General features: G+C 41.3%; 1 protein-coding gene across 1 annotated transcript in view; it reads left to right on the forward strand.

Moving 5' to 3' along the window:
• The first annotated feature begins 386 nt into the window (after positions 1-386).
• WDR33 (WD repeat domain 33) overlaps positions 387-20,524 on the forward strand; it is a 114,148-nt gene continuing 94,010 nt past the window's right edge. The window contains exon 1 of the mRNA XM_068967146.1: positions 387-467. The gene's annotated coding sequence lies outside the window, so the exon portion shown is untranslated. The remainder of the gene's footprint in view (positions 468-20,524) is intronic.

A 20,524-nucleotide genomic window follows, 5' to 3' on the forward strand; every position in this document is an offset into this window, starting at 1 on the left:
TAGCAACTGCAGTACCGCCCACGAACAAATTTCTCATTCAAATTTTCCAAAAAGAGTTATTTCTAGGGGCACTGGGGTTAGCGCACAGGATGAAAAAAGTAAGGCGGCACAACCTCCCTAGTTCCTTCCCCCCAAGGAGGGCGGACCTCCTCTCAGCCGGAACAAAGAAGTCGCTCCGACAGGCCGCGTAAGGTTCCGGCCAGGCCCCGCCTCTCAGCTAAGCACATGCGCAGGGTTAGCCCTACGGAGCCCTTCGACCCAGGCGCGCGTGACGTAGAAGCGTACGCCGGTGCGTGATGACACACGGACGTGCGCTCGGTGGCTCATAGGGGAAGATGGCGGCTGCTCTTTTGGAGGAGTGGGATTGAGAGGGGAGGAGGGAGGGGGCCCGACGGGAGAGACATTCCTGACTGTGAAGACAAACATATCGCTCGCCAGTCGTTAGGACCTCTGATCAGCGCCCGAGGGTGAGTGCGCGGCGGCATGGGACCGCTCACCTGCAGCAGGCGGCCGCACTCCGCCATTTTCATGCTCGGCCGTTGCGTGCTTTGGGGACCTTAGGGGTGCCTGTGGACGAGTTGGAAGAGCTGGGAGGATCGACCTCCCGAGGGCTCTTTGAGGCGGGTTTGGGCCTTACGGGAGGGGGCTAGCAGCTTGAGGCATACCGGGAATGGCGGACATAGTAAGGCTAAGGCCCTGAGTTGAGACCTGTGGCGAAGCGAAGACGTAGGTAGGGTAGGCCGCGGAAAACACTGTGAAGTTTGGAGGAGTGAAGCGCCTTAAAACTGAAATTGGGGGCGGGAGTGGAAGGGGTTGGGCCGAGAGTTGAATGGTTTGAGTGGTTGGTTGAAGAGGTCATGGGAAGTTAGTTAATACGAAACCTGTAAAACGGCGAAGGTTTAGTTAGCCTCGCTTTTATCGTGACCTGAAGTCTGTAATTTTAACAGGTATAAGTCCACAGCTAGATAGGCAAAAAACCCATGCTCCTGCTCCTTTGGAATAGCTTTATTACTGTTTTGTTTGGTTTAGATCGTGCTCTCTGCAAGTGGCCGTTAGTAATTCCCTGCACATTTCTGATTTTGAGTTCTGGCAGTTAGATACTTAGGATCATAGAAGGCATTCCTTTTTTTTTTTTTTTTGAGGAAATATAAAAACTGTTGATACGTGCATGTAAACCCTTGTAATTGGTGGTCCTTCCGGAGAAAGAAGGAGGCGGTTCGATAGGGAATTCGGTAATTGGACCTGTTTAAATCAAATCAGAAATGCATGGATTATTTCTAGAAAACCTGTCATGAATGATTTGAAGTATTTTCTACTCAGATGACATTATGTGTTCCGGGAACTTTGGAAGACTAGAATATGAACAAAAAGCCTGTGTAAAAGGAATACCTCTTACGAAGCCTGCGTGGACTTTTAAGTACCCTCTGGAGATCTAGCGCACGCAGTATTTTTGCCTGTGAATGTGGTGCAGAGATAGACCTATTTAATTCAAACAAAAACTTTTAGTTAAACAGAAGCGTGTTCATTGTTCCCCGATGGTAATTTTTCCCCGCTAATCTTAATTGCATTGGGCCTCTCTTATTACCATAAAGTACTTTTGCACTTTTTAATTGGTTTCCTTGCCTAGAAGAAGACAAAATACTCTATCGATTTGTATTTATGTTGAGGCCTTACTTTCTGTATTTGGCCCTTTTTCTTGAAGTTTAGAGAAAAATTTTAACTTTTGGTATTTAGGGGAAGAATTTTTGTAGAAAGTTGGCCTTAAATCACACTGCTTTAGGAAAAAGATAAATCCTTATCTCTGAAGTTGATGGCTTAATTTGCATTCTTTGGTTGGTGAAAAATATCAAAACGCAGATTTTGCTATCAGTTTTACCCTGACCTAAGAGGAGAGTGAAAAAGTTGGCTTAAAGCTCAACATTCAGAAAACGAAGATCATGGCATCTGGTCCCATCACTTCATGGGAAATGGATGGGGAAACAGTGGAAACAGTGTCAGACTTTTATTTTGGGGGGCTTCAAAATCACTGCAGATTGTGATTGCAGCCATGAAATGAAAAGACACTCCTTGGAAGAAAAGTTATGACCAACCTAGATAGCATATTCAAAAGCAGAGACATTACTTTGCCAACAAAGGTCCGTCCAGTCAAGGCTATAGTTTTTCCAGTGGTCATGTATGGATGTGAGAGTTGGACTGTGAAGAAAGCTGAGCGTCGAAGAATTGATGCTTTTGAACTGTGGTGTTGGAGAAGACTCTTGAGAGTCCCTTGGACAGCGAGGAGATCAGCCCTGGGTGTTCATTGGAAGAACTGATGTTGAAGCTTAAACTCCAATACTTTGGCCACCTCATGCGAAGAGTTGACTCATTGCTGGGAGGGATGGAGGGCAGGAGGAGAAGGGGACGACAGAGGATGAGATGGCTGGATGGCATCACTGACTCGATGGACGTGAGTCTGAGTGGACTCCGGGAGTTGGTGACGGACAGGGAGGCCTGGTGTGCTGGGATTCATGGGGTCGCAAAGAGTTGGACACGACTGAGCAACTGAACTGAACTGAAGGCTTTAATTACACTTTTAGTAACCATTTAAGGTGCTTATTCAGAGCTCTGCATGCTAAGTAACAAGTTCTGTATACTTTTCACACTGCTACTGCTGCTGCCAAGTCGCTTTAGTTGTGTCCGACTCTGTGCGACCCCAGAGGTGGGAGCCCACCAGGCTGCCCTGTCCTTGGGATTCTCCAGGCAAGAACACTAGACTGGGTTGCCATTTCCCTTTCCAGTGCATGAAAGTGAAAAGTGAAAATGAAGTTGCTCACTCGTGTCTGACCCTCACTACTTAGGGAAAAATGTTAATTGATTGTTGCTGAAACTGTTTCATATTTCAGAATAAGAATGAAGAAAGTAAGGCAAAGAAAGTTTTATAACTGTCACAAATATTTTGACAAAGATATTTGTGAAAGCTTTTCACCTAAGAATGTGTTTATGTAATCCTTTTGAGGTTGCTTAGCAAAAAATAGGACTTTTAGATAAAATAGTATTAATTAGAGCCTGAAGATTAGAAATCTTCATTATCAAAGTACATTTAGTTGTCCAGCTCACCAGTTGTTTAAGTATTCCAGACTTGTTTTTTAAGACTCCAAATTGTCCTAGTTTTCTGCTAAACATTATTCCAGGATTTTATTTGTGTTGTAACTTTTGCTTGTAAGAGATTTTTTTCTTTTAGATTAGTGAAAGTTTCTCTGAGATTCATATAAGGCATAGTATTGGAAAATCTTTACCTTACTCTCATCCTTTCTGGCCTTAGAACATTTTAGTATTTTCTGGTAGTGACTGACTTTATAATGTTTGTGTTGTACCTTATAATCATAATTTGAGTCCTTGTTATTTTCTAAGATCTAGGTAGTATTGGAAAGGCAGTGGGTTTTAGCAGTAGATAGACCTAGGTTTGAAGGTCTGTCCACTGGTTAGTCTCACCACTACCTAGCTTTTTTACATTAGGTCACTTACATGCTGAACTTCAGTTTAAAAATGTTAGTTATAGTACTTGTCTCAAAGGTAAAAAAAAAAAAGTGTCTAGTACATAGTAAGCATTCAGCAAATTTTGGCATTTTTCTTTTGTGACTTGAATTTGATGAAGTCCTTTTTTTTTAAATTGCGATGTTAGTTTCAGTTGTACATATGTACGATAATGCTTCACTATTAGTATATATTGCAGAATAATCACCACACAGTTATAATTTCCTTTTGTTATGAGAACTTTTAAGATCTACTCATTTAGAAAATTTAAATATGCAATATAGTGTTAACTGTAGTTGCTATGTTTAACTTACTTTAGAATTGGAAGTTTTTATCTTTTGACCCCCTTCATCCATTTTGTCCATTTCTACCTTCCCCATTTTTACTTTTAAAAAATTAACTCAGTTGTCTTTGTTGGAAACAAAGACTGGATCAGCCTCATTCCTCTGGTAAAGTAAATACTCCCTTCCCTGTGTTATTAAAGAGTTTTGTGTGTATCTCTTCGTAATGTATTTTTTAGATTTAATTTTATTTGATTATTTTTGGCTCCTCTGAGCACATGGGTTTTCTTCAGTTGTGGTTTGCAGAGCCCTGGGCTCTAGGTTGCAGGCTTCGGTTGTGGCGCAGGGCTCTGTTGTCTCATGGCGTGTAGCATCTTCCCGGACAAGGGATGGAACCGGGTCCCCTGAACTGGCAGGCGGAGTCCCAACCACTGGCCCACCAGGGAAGTCCTGTTCAGTGTATTTTGATTGGAGTGTAGCTTCTCCACTACTTTGTCAGCTCTTAGAAGACAGATGCTATAGTGCCTTATATATTTTTTGTGCTCAAAAAGCCTAAAGCATTATAAAAATTGAGTGAATGATTTTTGTACAAAACTTCTTATCGTGTCTCTCCTGAGATCTGTATTTCACACAGAGTGGGTTTATTTCTGCTCCTTTGCCGTTACTGGTGACCTGTTTCCCCAAGCTCCTCCTTTCATACTGCATATCCTGTCCATTTTTCAAAGTCCAGCTATGTCTTGTCCCGTTAGTGAGGTCTTCAGTGAATATTTATTTTCAACTGTGCCTCTGGTTAACCTAAGGTCTGTGTGACCGCCTTCTGTTACTTTAGCCCCTGACACTATGCCTTCCCTTTTGAGCGGGTCCCTGGGTGGGCTGTGCTTTAAGGCTGACTTTGTTATATCGCCACCTGCTGTTTACTGTCCCCACTTAGTAAGATACGCTTAAGGAGCAATTTCCCTTTATTTGTGTGTAGGATATTCTGGTAACTTTTTTTGTGTGTTAGGATAAATTGCAAACATCGAGAAAAGCTGAAAGAAGAACGCAGTGAACGCCTATTGCCTTTCATTTAGATTTATCTGTTACTAACATTTTGTCCATTTTGCTTTAACTCTCAGCATACCTCTCCCCTCAACAACCAGTTGAAAGTAAATGCTGGTATCACGCTATTTGTTCCCTAGTAGTTTGTCGCTCAGTTGTGTCCGACTTTTTGCGATCCCATGGACTGTAGCCTACCAGGCTCCTCCCTCCATGGGATTCTCCAGGCAAGAGTACTAGAGTGGGTTGCTATTTCCTTCTCCAGGGGATCTTCCTGACCCAGGGATCAAACCCTGGTCTCCCGCATTGCAGGCAGATGTTTTAACCTCTGAGCCACCAGGGAAGCCATTTGTTCCCTAAATACCTCTTTAATGCCATTTTTCTACAGTTTATATATTTTTATTGCAAACTAGCCTATGGCTGAAACTGTATAAAAACAATTCCCTTTATTATGCTTTAGTCAGTTAATGTTAACCCTGGGTCGGGAAGATCCCCTGGAGAAGGAAATGGCAGCCCACTCCAGTATTCTTGCCTGGAGAATCCCATGGATGGAGGAGCCTGGTGTCCCTGGAGTTGCAAAGAGTTGGACACCTGAGCGACTTCACTTTCACTTTCAGTTAATATTCTCTCTGGCGTGGACTTTTTAAAGAATATGCCATATTTGGGATTTTCTGACTGAATGCTTAAAATGTCATTTAACTTGTTTCTCTATTTTTAAATTTCCTATAAATTGAAAGTTAGATCTAGAGAGGTTTAATTGAATTTGGGTCAGTATTTTTGGCACAAATACTTCCTAGATGGTAGTATGTAATTTGCATTGCATCAGTAAAGACAGAATTCTGGTTCTCTTGTTTCTAGTGATCTATTAATAAGTTGGTGAGGATTTCCAGATGTTTGCCCCGCTGTTTACAGTGCTGAATTTACTTGGTTAGCGTGGTGCCCGTTGAATTTCTTCACTGAAAAGGTACATTTCCCCTGTCACCTAATGGTTGATGATGGCCTAGTCATTTAATTTGGAGTTACAGAAATTGAATAAGTGAACTTTCTACAAAAATTCTCCTCACGGCTTTATTTCTTGGCTGTTTTCTGTTTAAAAAAAAGTGCTTCCCCCTCCTTTCTAGTTTTTCAAGTTTTATTTACTTATGGTTTTTGATGATCTGGGTCTTTGTTGCTGTGCGTGGACTTTCTCTAGTTGTGGCAAGCAGGGCCTCCTTTCTGGTTGTGGTGCACTGGCTTCTCATTGCGGTGGCTTTTCTTCTTGCATAGCACAGGCTCTAGGCATGCGGGCTTCCATAGTTGCAGCCCTTGGGCTCAGTAGTTTCAGCTGACTGGCAGGGAATCCCGCCTATTCCCTGTGTTTTTTCCTGAAACATCTGGAGTCCTTGATAGCCACCGTGCATCTTTCCCGTAAGAACACCATTCTCTTAAATACCCAGAATATTAATAGATTCTGCAGACTTGAGTTTTGACCAAGCTCTGGGAATTGGGGATCGACAGGGAAGCCTGGCGTTCTGCAGTCCATGGGGTCGCAAAGAGTTGGGCATGACTGAGCGACTGAACTGAACTAACGGACTTAATGTAGGTACAAGATTTGATACTCAGATTTCATATTCCACTTTCTCCAGTTGTCTCAATAACATCCCTTACAGAGTTTTCTCCTCTGTAATTTAGGTTCCAGTCTAGAATTGAATGTTGTATTTAATTGTCATATTTCTTTAGTCTTTATAATTTTTTTAAACTTAAAAAAACTTATTCCTTTTTGACTCTGCTGGGTCTTCATTGCTGAGTGAGCTTTGTTCTAGTTGCGGCTCCCATGCTCTAGAGCGCAGGCTCAGTAGGTGGGGCACACGGACTTAGTCGCTCTGAGGCCTCTGGGGTCTCCCCAGATCAGGGGTCAGTCTGCATCCCTTGCACTGGCGGGCAGATTTCCTGACCCCTGAGCCGCCAGCGAAGCCCTCTCTAGTCTGTGGTTGTTCAGTCATTTCTCTGGCCTTTCTTTCTTTAATGACTAACTTTTCTTTAAGAGTCTAGTCTGCTAGTTTTGTTTTCTCCTGATTTTTGGAGTATTACCTTTTTTTTTTCTCTGATGTGTTGTAGTTGTTACTGTTTTCCATGCTTAAGTTGTTGCAGACTTGGCTAGTGTGAGTCCCTCTTTAAGCTGGTTCTTGTATCCCTACCCCCAACCCGTGTTTTTTTTTTTGTCATGCCATGTGACTTCTTCCAAGATGGGGATAGAACCCATGCCCCCTGCAGTGGAAGCTCTTGTGTTCGCCAGGGGGTTCGCTCTTGTGTTCCTTCTGGCTCAACTGAATTAATCTTTGAGAGCTTTTTTCTTGTTTTTTTTTTTTAGCAAAACAAAATAACCCGTGTCTTTCCGTGGCTTCCTTTTTTATATTTTTCTATTTCTCCAAAAAGTCTTATTTTCTTTTGATAGAAAATGATATTTATAAATTTAAGATGTGGGTGCTTGGTAATATATACAGTTATTAGAATGTCTGTGTTCTAGGCTTCCTTCATTGGACAGAGCTAGAAAATGTTTTCAGAAACCATCTGTTTATATTAGTATTTTAAGTTCCAACTTATTATTAATTTATTTTGTTTTTTTATATAAATTTATTTAATTGGAGGCTAATTACTTTACAGTATTGTATTGCCATACATTGACATGAATCCTCCACAGGTAGTTTAAAGTGAACATTATTATTGGGATTTGTTACAAAGAAAGTAGATTCAACTGAGTGCAGTTGATTCTTTTTAGTCCTTTTTCCTTAGACTGTATTCCACTAAAAATGAGCAGTTAGCGGACATCCCCTGGTAGGCCAGTGGTTGAGAGTCCTTCTGCCAGTACTGGGGACACTGGCTCAGTCCCCAGGCTGGAAAGATCCCACATGCTGTGGGCAGCTAAGTCCATGTGATCCAGAGCCTGGGCTCAGCAACAAGAGAAGCCACCGCAGTGAGAAGCCTGCGCACCCCAGCTGGAGAGTAGCCCACCACTGCCCCCGTCACTGCGACTAAAGAAAGCCTGCCTGCAGGAGCAGAGACCCAGCACAGCCACTCTCCCCCGGCCCCCCCCCCCAAAAAGAACTGTGTTCAAAAGTTGCTTGAAATGACACTTTTTTGTTTATTTGATCCATTTGATTAGTTTTGACTATCAAGTCAGACTTTTTGCTTTTTGTTCATGATTGGGTGTGTTTTTTTCTTTACTTTTTAACATAGTAAATATTTACATGGCTTAAAACTTGATACAATATTGAAAGAGTATATAAATCTTGCTTCTGTTTCTAAGCTGTCTATTCCTTTTTCACCCATCCAAAGTATGGTGTGTTTATGTCTGCATTCTTATTTTCTCTTCCTTACAAAAGAGGCATACTATAAAAAACTTGTGAACCTTGTTTTTTTAAAAATGATTTCATTTATTGATTGGCTGTCCTGGGTCTTGTCTTCAGTCGCGGCCTTCGGGCGCTGCTTTCTGGTTGTAGCGCGTGGGCTTGCCGTTGCGGTGGCTGCTCTTGTTGCCCAGTCGTCTAAGGCTTGTGGGCGTTAGTGCGAGGGCTCTAGAGCACGGGCTCAGTAGTCGTGGCATACGGGCCTAGTTGCTCTACGGCAGCAGGATCGTCCCAGACCAGGGATCGAACTTGTGTCTTCTGCATTGGCAGGCGGATTCTTTACCACTGAACCACCAGGGAAGCTTGGGTAATTTGATTTTTGTTGTTGAGTTGTAGGAGGTTCTTCATTTATTCTGAATATTAACCCCTATCAGATTTGCAGATGTTTTCTTCCATTCTGTAGGTTGCCTTTTCACTCTGTTGATTGTGTCCTTTGCTGCACACAAGTTCTTAAGGTTGATTATATTCTCATTTGTGTGTGTGAGACCCTTATTTTTTCCTAACAGTGTATCCAAGAAATCATGCTATCCCTCATGTGATTTATAGTAAGAAGCGTGTATTGGTTTCTGGCATAGAACTCCTAAAACTCTTGGAATTTTCTAAGTGATTAGAGTGATAAAGGTGTTTTGATATTCATGACAAACCCCTGAAATCACTCCTGAGTTTATGTTAATGAGGTGACTTTTGCAAAGTACCTAGGGGTGAAGGGAAACCAAACATGTTGAGAGGATTAGAACTTTCAGTTCCACCCTCTAGGAGAGGAAGGGGGCTGGCGGTTGAATTAATTGCCAGTTATTTAGTCAAACATGCCCAGATTAGGAAACCTTCATAAATACTCTGAAAGAACACGGCTCATGGTTCGGAGAGCTTCTGGATTGGTGACCACATGAAGATTCTCAAGAAGATTGGTGGGCTCTGAGAACTCTGGGACCCTTCCTCCATACATTACCTTGTGCGTCTCTTATACCCGACTTTTTCTGATTCCTGTTGTTTATAATAAAGAGGTAACCTAGTAAGTAAAATGTTTGGTTGTATTCACTTCTTGATTATAGCAAATAATGCTGCTATGAACATTCGTGTACAAGTTTTTGTGTGGATATAATGCTTTTGGTTCTCTTGGAATGTACCTAGGATTAGAATTGCTGGGTATTATGGTAATTATATCCTTAGAATTTAGGGAAATTCTGAACTGGTTTCCTAAGAGGCTACACTATTTTATATTCATTCCTACCAACAGTATGTGAGGATTACAATTTATCCACATTCTCACCAACCCTTGTCATTTTCTTCTTTTTGACTATAGTCACCTTAGTGGGTATGAAGTGTTTTTCCTTTGTGTTTTGATTTGCATTTTCCTAATGATGCTTAGCATCTGTTCATGTGATTATTAACCATTTTGTTATCTGTAGAAAAGTAGCTATTGTCCATTTAAAGTATCGGTTGTGTTTTTAACATTGAGCTGGGAGAGCTCTTTATATAATCTAAATGCCAGTCCCTTATCAGATACATGATTTGTCAGATTTTTTTCTAATGATGTGGATTGTCTTTTCATTTTCTTTTTTTCTTGGAATACTCTGCTTATTTTTGGCTGTTCTGGGTCTTGGGTGCTGAGACGGCTTTCTCTAGGTGCGGAAAGCGGGGGTGGGGGAGGCTCTGGTGGCTGTGCTCGGGTTTCTCGTTGCGGTGCCTTCTGTTGTGCAGCACAGGCTCTAGAGTGCACTGGGGCCAGCACTCGCGGCTCCCGGGCTCTAGAGCGCAGGCTCAGCAGTTGCCGTGGATGAGGTTAGTTGCTCCGTCGCCTGTGTGATCCTCTGAATCAGGGATCAAACCCGTGGCTCCTGCATTGGGAGACAGATTCTTTACCACTGAGCCTCCAAGGAAGCCCTGTCTTTTCACGTTAAAGATAGTTTTACTGAAGCACAAAAACGTTGTAATTTTGATGATGTCCAGTTGGTCCATTTTTTCTTGGGTTAATTATGCTTTTGGTGTTTTATCTTAAAAAGGCTTCACCTAACTTGAGTCACAAGTATTTAGTGCAGTTAGTAATTGGTCAAGCAGTTGATTTTCCCAACAAAAAATGTAGATTGTTGTCCATGAGTATGCCTAAGAAAATGACTGTTTAGGAAGCTCTAGTGAGTTTGCCTTTGTGGTTATGTCACGAGAGTATATGCTCCTTGGTTTTTGTCTCGCCATAACAAAGATTTGGAGTGACGGGCATTAAAGCTCCCTCAGCGTGTCACAGCTCTCGGGTCTTGGGCAGACCGTGTTATAGCTCTCAGGTCTCGAACGGACTGTGTTATTGCTCTCAGACAAATCAGTGTTACAGCTCAGTGTTACATCTCTGTTTTATTTAGAAGATAGCAGGAAAATCCATCTTAAAGGCGTGAGGGCACGTCGATCCAAAGACGTGAAGAGAAGAGCGCCCCCGCGCGGCGGGGGCCCTTTGGCTCCTGTTTTTATATGTTTTTTGCTTCCCCCTGGGCCTGCCCCATGCAAATTGGGCTTAGTCTGGAGTGCTGTTCTATCTGAAGTCCTCACTCTGGTCCTGGACCTTCCTTTGACCTTTGTCTGTCCTATTTTCGCGGGCTTTTCTCTTCCTTGTCTTTTAGCCACTGCCATTTTGTACTCCTTTTCCCTGTTCTACCTACCTAACAGTTAGAAATTAATAAGCTTTACTTATAGCTGTAATAAAAGCAATTTTATGTAACTATACTGAACCTTTATAAAGGGGAGATTCACATAAAAAATAAAGGACATACGTTTCATTGGTGAAATTTTTTTTAAACTTTACTTTTTAACTCAGTAATTTTATCCTTAATAACCACTGTATTTTTGAAATTCTGACAGATTTGTTTGAAGGGAAAGACCAAACTAAGACAGTATGTGTCATAGGGTAAAGACACCACAAATGCCGCTGACTGAGGAACTAGTTAGGCTTGTTGGCCAATGTGGTTAATAAAAGAAGCAGAGTCACTGTGCCAAAATCAGGAGGCACCCCAAACCTTAAGCTTTTCATTTTACCTTGCTGTTGACAAATTTGAAATATTCAGGACCATCTGCTTAGGATTCTGCCTTTGGCAATGATTGTGTATTTTGTTAAATGTTTTTACATTCAGTTGTTAAGCTAAATTTAAAAATGATTTGAAAAGGAACTGGAAAATTCTCACCTGCTCTCTGTATAATCTTGAAATTTTAGAATTATTTTAACTTTAGAGGCCATAAGATCTAGACTCTTAAAAAAGCAGGATTGAAGACATTAAATTTGTTCGAAGTCACACAGTGGAAGAATACAGGTCACTTGAATACCTGTGTAGTGTTCTTTTCTCCACCTTAAAAAACCCCCAAAAAACCCATCTACATTTCAGTGTAACTTTGAAGAACGTTTTTGTTCACTGTCTTCGTGAGAGAGCTAAAATTATAAGTTTACATAGCCAGAAAAGTCTAAAATAGGAAGATCTTCCGTTAGGAAGTAAGTGATCATATTATTCTGTGGTCTTGAAGTTGTTATATCTAGCTTTGTTCAAAATTGATTACCACCTTTGGCTTTGGTGTACTTCTATTTTAGTAACAGTGATTTCAACTTTTAAATCTAGTGTTTGACAGAATATTTTTTGGTAGATATTTTAGATATTAATGCAGTTATTTGGTGAAGTGCTGTGAAGCGTGTGGGATCTTAGTCTCCTGACCAGGCACTGAACCGGAGGCCTCTGCAGTAGGAGCCTAGAGTCCTGACCACTGGACTGCTGGGGATTCCCTCTTGGTAGATACTTTGTATCCAAACAGGCCGCATCCCAAAGGAGTAGCTAGGCTCTTCCTCCTACGTGTCCTGTTCTCAAGCTATAGTTTATCATATGAAGTTTTTCTTTTTTCCACCCACATTGCTCATTTGCAGCCATGTTTTTTATAACAGTTCTGTGCCCAGAATCTTCATTTCCAGTTCATTGCCTATGTTCATAGCCCTGCTTAGTAATTGCTTTTATAAGTTACTTTATGCATTTGTTCATTCATACATTTACTTTTATACTGCATGCATGCTAAGTCGCTTCAGTCATGTCCGACTCTTGGTGAACCTGTGGCCTGTAGCCTGCCATGCTCCTATGTCTGTGGGATTCTCCAGGCAAGAATACTGGAGTGGGTTGCCATGTCCTTCTCCAGGGGATCTTCCCAACGCAGGGATCAAACCCACGTCTCTTATGTCTCTTGCATTGGCAGGTGGGTCCTTTACCACTAGCCTCATTACCAAAAACAGTGACGAGTATAAGAGGATATACAGTGATCTGTCTCTTCCCTGTGGCTGTCCTCCAAGCCTCTTTCATCTATCCAATAACTATAGTTATCAGTTTGTTGTGATTTTTTTCCAGAGATAATTTGTGTTATATATAGAGAGAATGTGGGGCTTTTCTGGTAGCTCAGCTGGTAAAGAAACCGCCTGGAATGCAGAAGACCCTGGTTTGGTTCCTCGGTTGCGAAGATCCCCTGGAGAAGGACTAGGCCTCCCACTTCAGTACCCATGGGCTTCCCTGGTGGCTCAGGTGGTAAGGAGGCCGTCTGCAGTGTGGGAGTCTTGGCTTTGAGCCGGTTGGGAAGATCCCCTGGAGGAGGGCATAGCAACCGACTCTAGTATTCTTGCCTGGAGAATCCCCATGGACAGAGGAGCCTGGGGGCTACGGTCCGTGGGATCACAGAGTCGGACCTGACTGAGGGACTAAGCACAGCACATAGCAAATGTGTTTACTACAGATGTGTGTGTGTTCCTTTTTTGTTGCTTTTCACATCGGTAGTAGTCTGTACACTGTTTTGTACTTCTTTCCACTTAATACATCTTGGAGTTTCTAAATAGAACTACCTTCTTTATAATAGTTGCCTAATATGTATTGTATGGGTATTTCATGTTAACTAGTTCTCTAATTAATAGACGTGGGTAGTTTCCAGTCTTTTGTTATTAAAAACAGTGCTCCATTGAATAACCTTATGGATGTGTGTTTGTGCATGTGTGAACACACGTACGGATAAATTCATGGAATGAAAGTGCTTGGTCAAAGTATACTGTCAGTGTGTGAATATGGTTGTTTTTCTCATACCAGACTATCATTTCTATTATAGTTTCTGCTTTCTTGAATGATGTTGCTGCTGCTGCTAAGTTGCTTCAGTCGTGTCCGACTCTGTGCGACCCCATAGACGGCAGCCCACCAGGCTCCCTTGTCACTGGGATTCTCAGGCAAGAACACTGGAGTGGATTGCCATTTCCTTCTCCAGTGTGTGAAACTAAAAAGTGAAAGTGAAGTCGCTCAGTCATGTCTGACTCTGAGTGATCCCATGGACTGCAGCCTACTCCTAGTAAATGATGAGTCATTTTTAGCATGAATAACAAGGGGAATTTAAAATCACTAGTTTGTCCCTTTTTGATAATTTTCATGTGATATACGTTCCTGGGATGATTTATCATTACCTACAGTAGTGCTTTCTATACTTTCTGGACCCCATAGGAATCTGATAAAAGTTATATATTTCTTCCTAGAAAAAAAAGTGAATATCCATATTAGAATCGTACCTGTGATTATGAGGTGGGAGGGTCATTGAAATCCTTTTTTTCTTAAATTTAATTTTTTTAACACCCAAATCATTTTTTGTTGGGGTTCAGTTCCAGTTCAGTCCCTCAGTCGTGTCCGACTCTTTGTGACCCCATGAACTGCAGCACGCCAGGCCTCCCTGTCCATCACCAACTCCTGGAGTCTACCCAAACCCGTGTCCATTGAGTTGGTGATGCCATCCAGCCATCTTATCCTTTGTCATCCCCTTCTCCTCCTGCCCTCAATCTTTCCCAGCATCAGGGTCTTTCAAATGAGTCGGCTCTTTGCATCAGGTGGCCAAAGTATTGGAGTTTGAGCCTCAGCATCAGGCCTTCCAATGAACACCCAGGACTGATCTCCTTTAGGAAGGACTGGTTGGATCTTCTTGCAGTCCAAGGGACTCTCAAGAGTCTTCTCCAACAGCACAGTTCAAAAGCATCAATTCTTCGGTGCTCAGCTTTCTTCACAGTCCAACTCTCACATCCATATATGACCACTGGAAAAACCATAGCCTTGACTAGACGGACCTTTGTTGGCAAAGTAATGTCTCTCTGCTTTTGAATATGCTTCTAGGTTGGTCATAACTTTTCTTCCAAGGAGTAAGCGTCTTTTAATTTCATGGCTGCAGTCACCACCTGCAGTGATTTTAGAGCCCGAAAAAATAAAAGTCAGCCACTGTTCCCACTGTTTGCCCATCTATTTGCCATGAAGTGATAGGACTGGATGCCATGATCTTAGTTTTCTGAATGTTGAGCTTTAAGCCAAGTTTTTCACTCTCCTCTTTCGCTTTCATCAAGACGCTCTTTAGTGCTTACTTTCTGTCAGAAGGGGTGGTGTCATCATAGCTGATTAACAGTGTTGTGATAGTTTCAGGAGAACAGTGAAGTGATTCAGCCGTACATATACATGTATCCATTCTCCTCCAAACCTCCCTGCCATCCAGGATGGCACATAAGATTGAGCAGAGAAGGAAATGACAGCCCATTCCAGTATTCTTGCCTGGAGAATCCCATGGACAGAGGAGCCTGGCGAGTCCATGGGGTGACATGATTGAAGTGACTGAGCACCATGTGCTATACAGTAGGCTTTTGTTGGTTATCCATTTTAAATACAGCAGTGTTTATGATACCACCCTTATGCCAGAAAGTGAAGAAAAACTAAAGAGTGTCTTGGTGAAAGTGAAAGAGGAGAGTGAAAAAGTTGGCTTAAAGCTCAACATTCAGAAAACAAAGATCATGGCATCTGGTCCCATCACTTCATGGCAAATAGATGGGGAAACAGTGTCAGACTTTATTATTTTGGGCTCCAAAATCACTGCAGATGGTGACTGCAGCCATGAAATTAAAAGATGCTTACTCCTTGGAAGACAGTTATGACCACCCTAGATAGCATATTCAAAAGCAGAGACATTACTTTGCCAACTAAGGTCCGTCTAGTCAAGGCTATGGTTTTTCCAGTGGTCATGTATGGATGTGAGAGTTGGACTATACAGAAAGCTGAGCACTGAGGAATTGATGCTTCTGAACTGATGTTGGAGAAGACTCTTGAGAGTCCCTTGGACTGCAAGGAGATCCAACCAGTCCATCCTAAAGGAGATCAGTCCTGGGTGTTCATTGGAAGGGCTGATGTTGAAGCTGAAACTCCAATACTTTGGCCACCTGATGTGAATAGCTGACTCAGTTGAAAAGACCCTGATGCTGGGAAAGATTGAAGGTGGGAGGAGAAGGGGACGACAGAGGATGAGATGGTTGGATGGCATCATTGACTCAATGGACATGAGTTTGGGTGAACTCCGGGAGTCAGTGATGGACAGGGAGGCCTGGCGTGCTGCAGTTTAGGGGGTTGCAAGGAGTTGGACACGACTGAGTGACTGACTGGAACTGATGCCCATTTATGTATCCATAGGACCCAGTTAAAGCTTCCTGCTTTATTTGATCGATGCATATAAACTGTTGTGTCTGTCTAGGTTGGCATAATCAGCATTTCAGAATCTAGCTCCAGTATGTGAGTTAGGTTTCCAGCTTCTTCCTCGACTGCTCCGTCTGCTCAGTACCCTGTCTTTGAACCATTAAAAAACAAAACTGCTTAAAATCGAGTACACCTAAAACTAATGCAATGTTGTATCAGTTATACTTCAGAACAAAAAAGCAAAAACTCAGTAGTTCTCTCTTTACTTGCTCTTCCCTCTGCTTGCAATTACCCCACTCCCTTTCTCCCCTTGGTGTATTCTTTTTTAAAATCACTGTATATGTTCATCTGAAACTTTGTTTCACATTTGTGCTCCCTCACTATGTCTTCCCATGTGCTCCCCCAGGCATTCTGTCTCACAGCAAAATATTTAATACCTGGGTAGGAGAAGGAGATGGCAACCCACTCCAGTATTCTTGCCTGAAGAACCCCATGGACAGAGGAGCTTGGGGTTGCAAAGAGTCAGACACAACTGAAGTGACATAGTAGGTTAGGACAATTCAATTTTGTCAAGTGGTCAGTTCTTCTCAGCTTAATTTATAGATTCAATATGATCCCAGTCAAAATCCTTGCAAGTTATTTTTTTGATGTTGATAAACAAAGCTCCTTATCTACTGGATAGTATCATCAGTGCCTGTTAAATGAATGGTTACTATAGAACGGAATATTCACAGAATTCTAAGGCTTTACCCTGTGGTGGTAAACATTTTAGATATCCAGGGAGATTGAAGAAAGAAGTTAATTCCACACATTTGCCTCTTAAATTCAACAGTTGTTATGATTTTCTGTATTTTGTTAGGGCTGATATATCAAAATGTAAGTTCAATCACTAAAGTCTTGTCTGTTCAGTTGCTAAGTCATGTCTGACCTTTGCGACTCCATGGACTGCAGCACGCTGGACTGCCCTGTCCTTTACTGTCCTTGGAGTTGCTCAAACTCATGTCCATTGAGTCAATGCCATCCAACCATTTCATCCTTTGTTTTCCCCTTCTCCTGCCCTCAGTCTTTCCCAGCATCAGGGCTCTTTTCCAGTGAGTTGGCTCTTTACATCAAGTGGCCAAAGTATTGGAGCTTCAGCATCAGTCTTTCCAATAAATATTCTGGGTTGGTTTCCTTTAGGATTGACTGATTTGTCTCCTTGCTGTCCAGGGAACTCTGAATCGTCTTCTCCAGCACCATAGTGCAAAAGCATCAAGTCTTTGGTGCTCAGCCTTCTTTATGGTCCAGCTTCGCACATCCGTACATAACTGCTGGAAAGCTTTGACTCGATGGACCTTTGTTGGCAAAGTGATGTCTCAGCTTTTTAATACGCTATCTAGGTTTGTTGTAGCTTTTCTTGCAAGGAGCAAACATCTTCTAATTTCAGGGCTGCAGTCACTGTCCAGTGATTTTTGGAGCCCAATAAGATAAAATCTTTTACTTTCCAATTTTTCCCCATCTGTTTTCTATGAAGTGCTGAGACCGGATGCCATTATCTTAGTTTTTTTAATGTTGAGTTTTAAGCCAGTTTTTTTTTTTTACTATGCTCTTTCACCTTCATTATGAGGCTCTTTTAGTTCCTCTTCACATCCGGGTAGTGTCATCTGCATAGCTTAGATTGTTGATATTTCTCCTGGCAATCTTGATTCCAGTTTGTGATTCATCCAGCCTGGCGTTTCACGTGACGTACTGTGCGTATAAGTTAAATAAGCAGGGTGACAATATATAGCCTTGATGTACTCCTTGCCTCTTCTGAACCAAAGACTTAAACAAATAGACATTTACTGCCTTACAGTTGTGGAGGTTTGGTGCCTGAGATGAGGGTGCAGCAGGGCTCTGGTCCCTCTGAAGATGCTAGGGACAGATCAGCTCCAGTGCTTTCCTGCTTGGGTTCTGGCAGTTCCTTGGCCTGTGCCAGCATGTGTTCTAAATTTCCCCTTTTTATAAAAACACTAATCATATTGAATTATTGACCCATTCTGCTCATGTATCCTTCCATCTTAACTAATGATATCTGCAGTGATATAGGGGGGTAGGTGCGGTGGTGGCGGTGGTGGTGAAGACTTCACCATATGAATTTTGAGGGAATGTAATGCAACCAGTAACACTCTATCTCTATATACATATATGCATACCTTTTAACCCTTTGAGAGTAATTGTGGGTATCATGACAAATGATGCTTCAGCATGCAGTAATACATCTAAGAAAATCAGCCATAATTCCCTAATATTATGGAATATCTGGTCCATTCAAACAGCTTTCAATAGCTGTTTTTTCCCCCCAAAGCCGGCAGTCATTTGGTTGTCTCATTGGACTTGTTTAACTACAGCAGTCCTATTGCTTTTTTGTTTCTCATACATATACTTTTTTTTTCCCCAAGACTTAACAGAAGTATCACATTTGCAAATCAAGCATCTATACCCTGCCAACCTGATTGACTAGTTGAAGCCTTCATTTGCTTTCTCTGTCAGAGAGTCTTAATACAGAAGGCATGTCTCTTGATGGACAGTTTATAGGACTGTTACATTGTATCTCTTAAGTTGTTGTGGAGAATGGACTTTATCTTTGTACATCTCAAGAGTTATTGTGTCACCTCGAAAATGCTACATTTTCTGCATTCTAAATTAGACTGTTGCAAATAGGCCCTTTTTATTGGATAAACATTCTCTTAGCTCATCACCTGTGGTCTGTTTTATGAGCAAATACTTGCTGTGTTTGCTGAACTCTCCACTGTATAATATATTTTTTTGTGTTAATAAGTGTCTTGGAAGAAGTACCTTGAAACTGTGTAAATATACTGTTTTTGTTCACGTACTGCTGAAGCCTGGCTTGGAGAATTGCCTTACTAGCATAACATGCCAAAAATGTTGCTTTTGTCTTTCATCTTCAGTTTTAAAATAGCTACACAAACATGCACCAATTTTGATTTTTTTAATGCACATTTAAAATGTTGCTTTTTTCTTTCATCTTCAATATTAAAATAGCTACACAAAAATTCACCAGTGTTGATTTTTTTAAATGCATGTTGATATGACAGCTGTCACAATACAATCTAACAAGACTGTTTTCAATGAAGTTAAAGACAGCTAAATGATTCTAGAGATAGCTTATGAAAAAAACTGAATGAGTTTCTTGGCCAGCCCAATATTTATTACCATTTTTAGTGTGCCAGGCTATATGCAAGACACTGGAATACAGAGATTAAAAAATGTTCAGTTCTTGCCTAAAAGGAATTTATATTTTAAATAGGCAGACATATAGTTTTTACCAGTATAATATATGCTTTTCCATGATTATGGCATAATATACTTTGGAAATGCAGACTGCTGAATAAATTTAAGTGTAATAAATAAGCATAACTTTACAAAAGTAATTGAGAACATTGGTATAGAAATACACCAGCAGAGGATGTGAGAGGATTTGGCAGACTTAGAGATTTCAGAATAGCATTGAAAAACAAAAGTGAAAGGAAAAAGCTCCACCCTTAGCTGGTTATATAGATCTCCTTATCCATTGTGGACAGCTTGGAAAAACTCAAGGTGTAAAGAAGACAACAAAATTTTACCATGAGTCCATGCTCTGTTATCTTCGTTATGTGTTCCTTCTCATTTTTTGGCTTTTGAGGAAAAGTGTGCAGTTCTTTTAAAATAGTTATAATTGTTTCACAGTCTGATTTTTCCACAATATTAGATCACATGCAATTTTTAAAAAATATTTCAAGCATTTTAATGGTTATCTAAAGTTGCATAACATAGATATGCAGAAGTATTGATAACTCTGGTTGCTTACTGTGCTTGTGAACTGAACTGAAAACTTTGTTGTAAAACAGAATTTTTTAGTTGACTACGTGAATCCCTATTAAATCATAGAATGGTTCTCTGAAATTTATAAATATATAAAGGTACTCCTGGCACAGCCAGGTGCAACATGGTTTAAAAATTGCAGAAGCTTTCTTAAATTTCAGATAGAAGATATAAGTCACTCTGTGCTTTACAAATTTTAACTGTTGGGTGATATTAATGGTTCTTAATCCTGTTCCTTAATTTTCAAAATTAAGGGAAAAACCCAGAAGTATCACAAATTTCTTCAGGGTAAGAGAGCCTTAAATAGAGTCCTGTTTTCCCCGCTTGGTTGTTTGCACTCTAATGATACAGTATGCCCTTCCCTCAAGGGTTAGGGGTTCTATGGAGGAGTTGTGAATAGCATTACAGTGGTACAACTTTGCTGTATATTTTTTTAAAAAACTCATTTGCTTATTTTTGGCTGTGCTGGGTCTTTGTGGCTGTGTGTGGGTTTTCTCTAGTTCTAGCGAGTGGAGGCTGCTCTAGTTGTGGAGTACACGCTTCTCATTGCGGTGGATTCTCTTGTTGCCGAGCACAGGCTTCAGGGTGTGTGGGTTTCAGTAGTTGCTGTGCATTGGCTCAGTAGCTGTCATATTGGGTCTTTCATTCAGGCTCATGGACTCTAGTTGTGACACTTTTGGGCTTAATTGCCCTGCAGCACGTGAGATCTTAGTTCCCCATTTAGGAATTGAACCTACGTGTCCCCTGCCTTGGAAGGCAGATTGTTAATCACTGGACTATCAGGGAAGTCCTTGAACTTACTTTTGAGATGTAGCTTGAAGAAAGGGTTCTACAGTTGAAGGAGTTTTATAAAAAAATGAGAATTTCCTGGTGATCCAGTGATTAGGATTCTGTGCTTTCACTGCTGAGGGGCCAGGTTCAGATCTTGGAGAGAAAAAGATAATGAGAACGTCCTTAAGAACATCTTTGAATTCTTTGTCTTATTCAG

The sequence above is a fragment of the Capricornis sumatraensis genome, chromosome 3 (assembly GCF_032405125.1).
Source record: "Capricornis sumatraensis isolate serow.1 chromosome 3, serow.2, whole genome shotgun sequence".
Classification (NCBI taxonomy): Eukaryota; Metazoa; Chordata; class Mammalia; order Artiodactyla; family Bovidae; genus Capricornis; species Capricornis sumatraensis.